This window comes from Centruroides sculpturatus, unplaced genomic scaffold, assembly GCF_000671375.1.
Source record: "Centruroides sculpturatus isolate CEXI.00-Female unplaced genomic scaffold, Cexi_2.0 scaffold1345, whole genome shotgun sequence".
Classification (NCBI taxonomy): Eukaryota; Metazoa; Arthropoda; class Arachnida; order Scorpiones; family Buthidae; genus Centruroides; species Centruroides sculpturatus.
Window position 1 is genome coordinate 31212 of NW_019385916.1, and position 5869 is coordinate 37080.

The window sequence follows — 5869 nt, forward strand, 5'->3', positions numbered from 1 at the left end:
TGTTCCAGAAAATTGATCAAATTGAAAATAGTTAATTTGATTCTCAGCAATTCTCATCATTCTCAGTGGTAGGGTTTATATAACAATTACTGTGGTTGTTGAAATACTGAATATAAATGGGGTTTGCTTGCAAAATCTGCGCGGGCAAAGTCGCAAGTAACAGCTAGTATTACATATACAACAGTTTCTTTAATAAAATTCTTAACTAATATGACGATTTTAGTCTCTGTAATCCAAAAATATTCTTGGTAGACAAATCTCACAGCAATCTTATTGGCAAATTAAATTTATTTTGTAAAGACTACATCAAATGCATTTCGGGCTGGTCTAATTACCACCAGCAGTTATTGTAAGTTTTTCTCCAAAATTTATAATTTTGGTGTAGATATACATCTATGTCGTGTTTTAGTTAAACATTTTACGTTCTTTGTTATTATTTTAGCACTGAAGAGGGACTGGAAAATATTAGACCAGCCCGAAATGCATTTGATGTAGTCTTTACAAAATAAATTTAATTTGCCAATAAGATTGCTGTGAGATTTGTCTACCAAGAATATTTTTGGATTACAGAGACTAAAATCGTCATATTAACTAATATACAGCAAACTATTTATATATATTTTGAAAATTCTTAACATGTAAAATTATTAGTTTTGACCACATTGCAACTACTAACTTTTAGGGATACAGAAGAGAAATTAAGAAGTGATTTAACTCCCTTCTTATATAATTTATATTTTATAGAAAAAAATTATCAATAATATGGACATCTGATTCCAACTTAAAATTTCATTAAAACCATTAATTCTATATAAAATAATCAATTTGGAAGAAACAATAAAAGTCTTCATCTTGTCCTTTTTTCACAACCTTTAATTGTGTTTTGTTTGAATAGAGAAATTAATAATTTTTACTCCATTTATCAAATTTTACCTTGTAAATTTGATTACAGATAGATGTTATTAAAGAACAACTTAAAATTTCATTAAAACCATTAATTCTATATAAAATAATCAATTTGGAAGAAACAATAAAAGTCTTCATCTTGTCCTTTTTTCACAACCTTTAATTGTGTTTTGTTTGAATAGAGAAATTAATAATTTTTAGTCCATTTATCAAATTTTACCTTGTAAATTTGATTACAGATAGATGTTATTAAAGAACAATTTAGATCATTATCTTGATTTTATTTTAATTATTTATGATCTGTTGATAAAAAATGTCAGGCAAATGCATTGCTAATGCTGTTCAAATTACTGAATTACTCTTCTGACCTGTAAAAAAAAAAATAGTTACATTAGTTTAAAAAAAATTATCATAATTATTATGATAATCTAAGATGATGAACATGAAATACAAATAAAATAATTTTGGTTTTATTGAGATATTTAACATAATTAAGTTGAACAAAGTTTCAAAAGCTAAATGTGGCTTTTTTATTACTTTATGATGACATAACAACTACAGTGGAACCCCGGTTAATGAACATCCTGGTTAATGACCAAATCGGTTAACAAACTTTTATTTTGCAAAAATTTTGTCTCGGATAACGAACTTAACAGCTTTTTGCGTCAAATTTGCAAGCTTGCTTTCACGAAACTTTCTGAACCACTTACGGCACATGGAATCATCAATGGCTCCCTCACCATACATAGAACATATCTTTTTTTTGTGTCTGTGAAGCATTCTTTTCGGAAATAAAAAAGTATAATATGTCGAAAATGCTCCTTATTTTCTGCCATTTATAATGCTTAACAAAATTTTAAAAACACAACTAAGTAAGACAACTTTATTCTCAAATACTAGCTGAAATCCCTTTTGTCAAACAACATCGAAATTTTATACATGTGAAGGAAATAACACTTTAGTGTTGTGTTTTTAGCCAGCTGGTGCTAAAAACGGGACAAACTTTGCATCAACCCAATAGTTTCCAGCCGTTCTGGAACTTCACAAATTTCAGTTGCTCTTAGGCGTGCACGAGGTAAGCATTGCTTTTTCAAGTGTGCTAAACTTCGTTTTTTAGTTTTGTTATTTATACTGTATATTTAATCAATATGGCACCAAAGAAAAACTGACAATGAAAATAGAAAATGTTTTAGTGTAGCAAAGAAATTATTGCAAAATACGAGAATGGCATTCGTGTTTCTGACATCGCTAAAGAATATAATATGGTAAAATTGACTATCTCTACAATTATTAAAAACAAAAAAACATTTAAGGCTGCCGAAGTGGATAAAGGAGTGAATGTGATATTGAAACAAAGATCTAAAGTTTTAGATGAAGTTGAAAAACTGTTGCTAATATGGATCAATGAAAAGCAACTTGCTGGAGACAGTGTTAGCGAAGCTATAATTTGTGAAAAAGCTAAAAATTTATACAATGACTTATTGACCCAGACACCCAGTACAAGTGCAGACAGGCAGGACTTTAAAGTGAGCCGAGGGTGGTTTGATAGGTTTCGTCGACGAACTGGCATTCACAGTGTCATAAGACATGGGGAGGCTTCAAGTTTAGATGAAAAAGCAACAAAAGCATTTGTAGATGAATTCACAGAGTTTGTAAAAAGTGAAGGATACGTCTGGAATCAAGTGTTTAATTGTGATGAGACCGGTCTTTTTTCGAAAAGAATGCCTAGATGAATGTACATAACCCAAGAAGAGAAAGCACTTCCCGGGCACAAGCTCGTAAAGGACAGACTCACTCTTTTATTTTGCGTTAATGCAAGTGGTGACCTCAAAATCAAGCCACTTTTAGTCTACAATGCTGAAAATCCCTGTGCCTTTAAGAGCAAAAATGTGATAAAGTCCAAACTGCCTGTACAATGGAAGGCAAATAGTAAGGCATGGGTAACTCGGACTTTATTCATGGATTGGCTCACAGAAGTGTTTGCTTCTACTGTTAAAAATTATCTTCAGGAAATGGATCTTCCTCTTAGATGTCTTCTCTTAATGGATAATGCTCCAGCATATCCACCAAATTTGGAGGATGACTTGGATAGTGACATGACTTCATCAAGGTCAAATTCCTTCCACCAAACACAACTCCATTACTTCAACCAATGGATCAGCAAGTGATTTCCAATTTTAAAAAGCTGTTTACCATGTGTTTCAGGTTACCAATGATACTGACTTAACTCTTAGAGCTTTTTGGAAGGAGCATTTTAACATCCTGCGTTGTATCAACCTTATTGACAAAGCCTGGAGTGAGGTCTCTCACCACACTTTGCAATCGGCCTGGAGGAAACTTTGGCCAACTTGAGTCCCAGAATAAAACTTTCAGGAATTTGAAGACGAGAGCTCTCCTGATATAGTGCATGAAATCATGTCCATTGGCAAGAGTTTGAGAGTAGAGGTAGATGATGCAGACGTGGAGGAGTTGCTGAAAGACCATCAGAATGAACTAACGACAGAATAGCTGGTTCCATGCAGGAAGAACAGATGAAAGTCTTACAAGAAGAGCATTCATCAGAGGAAGAGGCTAGGGAAGAAATCACCAGTGCTGAGATCAAGGAAATTTGCAAAAAATGGAATGATGTGCAGGAATTTATTGAGAAGCACCATCCTAACAAAATTGTGGTTAATAAGGTCATTAAATTTAATGAACGACACTGTGCTAGCGCATTTTAGAAAAATTTTGATTAAGAGAGTAAGACAATCAACTTTAGACCACTTTCTTGTTCCTTATCAAAAGAGACCTTGACTCGAAGAAACTCCCGATGCAGTGCTACCTGATATTTTTATGGAGGGGATTCCTCTTCCAAGTATTAAGCTCCGTAGAAACAAAGGTATGTACAGTGCTACTTTATTAAATAAAGTTTACATATTTGTTGCTGTAATAATAGATACTACGTTTTCTTATATCTTCATCAAAGAAAACCCATTTTACAAATAAAATTACAAAAATACTGACGGCTAGAACGGATTAATTGTATTTGCATTAATTTCTATGGGAAAAATGCTTCGGTTAACAAACGGACTCGTGGAGCGGATTACATTTGTTAACTGGGGTTCCGCTGTACTTTGTTAAAACTAATTTTATTTACTTTAATAACTATTACTAATTTAATTATACTTCAAGATGATATGAAATAACATTAAAAAAATTATTATTGTCAGTCAGAGGCATTATATTTGTATCCATATATCTTTGAAAATCAGTGGATACAAATACTCAGTACAAAAAAATGCATAAAAATACCCAAATTTAATAATGATGAATCTGAAAGCTTTTTTCTTTTGTAACAAATCAAATCAAATGAATATGTAACCATTTTCATTTTTAAAATGAAGATAAAAGTTTAATAAAATGTGATTTGTAATACTTTAAGTAAAACAATATTAAGAAATTTTTCAAAAAATATAGAAATATCACAAGAATTTTCTCCTTGAATGGATTATTATCATTTTTATTTGATACTATATTAATTTTTGTAAAATGTAATGGTTTTTTTTAATTTTCCCCTCCCCAGAAAAATTATAAATAATTTTATTCTTACATGGCAAGTTTTAATTTGCAGTCATTTGTGAGAGTAATAGTAGATAGGAACACAATCTATTCAGTTTTGATTTTAAAATGTTTTTTATGAGAAGTACAATATTTTACAAATATTATATATTTAGGTTAATTTTTTTTATTTGTAGTTTTTCTGCTTTGTTTTTTGTTATCAATAATAATTTAAATTAATAAGTAAATGTGATAGTTCATAAATTACAATTTAATTATGAACTATCACATTTTAACGTTTCAAGTTTTCCACTAGACAAGTTCAGAAAATTGTCTGTTAAAATATGACAGTTGAAATAGTAATAGATACCAGTTTGTAATTTTGATTCAGTGCCTTTTTTTAATAAATTAAGAATTTTTTTTCTTCAATAAGCAAAAAGCATTAATGAGCTACTTTCACACATTTAGTAAGTGAACTTCAGGAGATAAACTGACAAAACCTGAGTTTATCTTCTTGTAAGTCAGACTTAAGTTTTTAATGTAACTGCTAAACACCTTGCTGTTGGTCCATTGCAGATTTTGAATTATTATCCTTTTTTTAACAGCATGCTATAAATGCCGGCATTTTCCAATAATAATTGTTTGGTATCACCAATTAACTGAATATTTTATATTCAAGCCATCTGGTTTCTGGTAAGTTAATCATTATTTTACTTTTATTGTATGTATTTTGGTTAAACATACAGTAACACAATTTGTCATGCAGTATTGTATGACACACTATTATTTTACATATATCATTATTATTTTGTTTGACTTAAAATTATATGACAGTTCTCATAACAAAACCTGAATATAAATAATTTTTAGTTAAAATATGCATATTAAAAACAGCAGGATTGTAATCTCTTTCTTATGTCATCTTAATTACTTTACATAAATGTAATATATTCACTGAAAACTAAATAATCTGTGACTAACTTTTTTGTTTTAATAAATTATTTTCTGTCAAAGTTTATTCTTATTGGATATAATATAAATCTTTATCTGATACTTCACAAAAAATTTTTTGATGAAATGGAGTTTCCTTAGTAGTTTGTTTTTTTACAGCATATGAAGTGTTTTTATTTATGCCAAGAATCAAAATTTATGCAAGTTTTTTTTTAATTCCAGATAAATTTCTTGTTAAGCCTTCTATATATAGTTTTAATAAGAGATTCAAGTTGTGTAACATAAGATCTTTTGAATATCAGTTGAAAATTTTGAAATTGAAAACCATGTTGTTTTTTATGGATCTCTCCTGAGTTTAAAACATTACTAATTTTAACCAGTTTAAAATTCTGTGCTTTTTAATTGATATTAAATGAACAGTTCATATAGTGTATTTAAATTCCTTTTTATGTAAATTTTGATTTCCTATAGAAGG

At 29.5% G+C, this 5869-nt stretch overlaps 2 long non-coding RNA genes across 2 annotated transcripts in view; one reads left to right on the plus strand and one right to left on the minus strand.

Annotated features, from left to right (window-relative positions):
• Positions 1-997: 997 nt before the first annotated feature.
• The window catches only part of LOC111612555, a 17002-nt gene continuing 12130 nt past the window's right edge, over positions 998-5869 (minus strand). Inside the window, exon 3 of the long non-coding RNA XR_002754623.1 lies at positions 998-1274. This is a non-coding gene — a long non-coding RNA (uncharacterized LOC111612555). The remainder of the gene's footprint in view (positions 1275-5869) is intronic.
• The window catches only part of LOC111612556, an 8386-nt gene continuing 7203 nt past the window's right edge, over positions 4687-5869 (plus strand). Inside the window, exon 1 of the long non-coding RNA XR_002754624.1 lies at positions 4687-5136. This is a non-coding gene — a long non-coding RNA (uncharacterized LOC111612556). The remainder of the gene's footprint in view (positions 5137-5869) is intronic.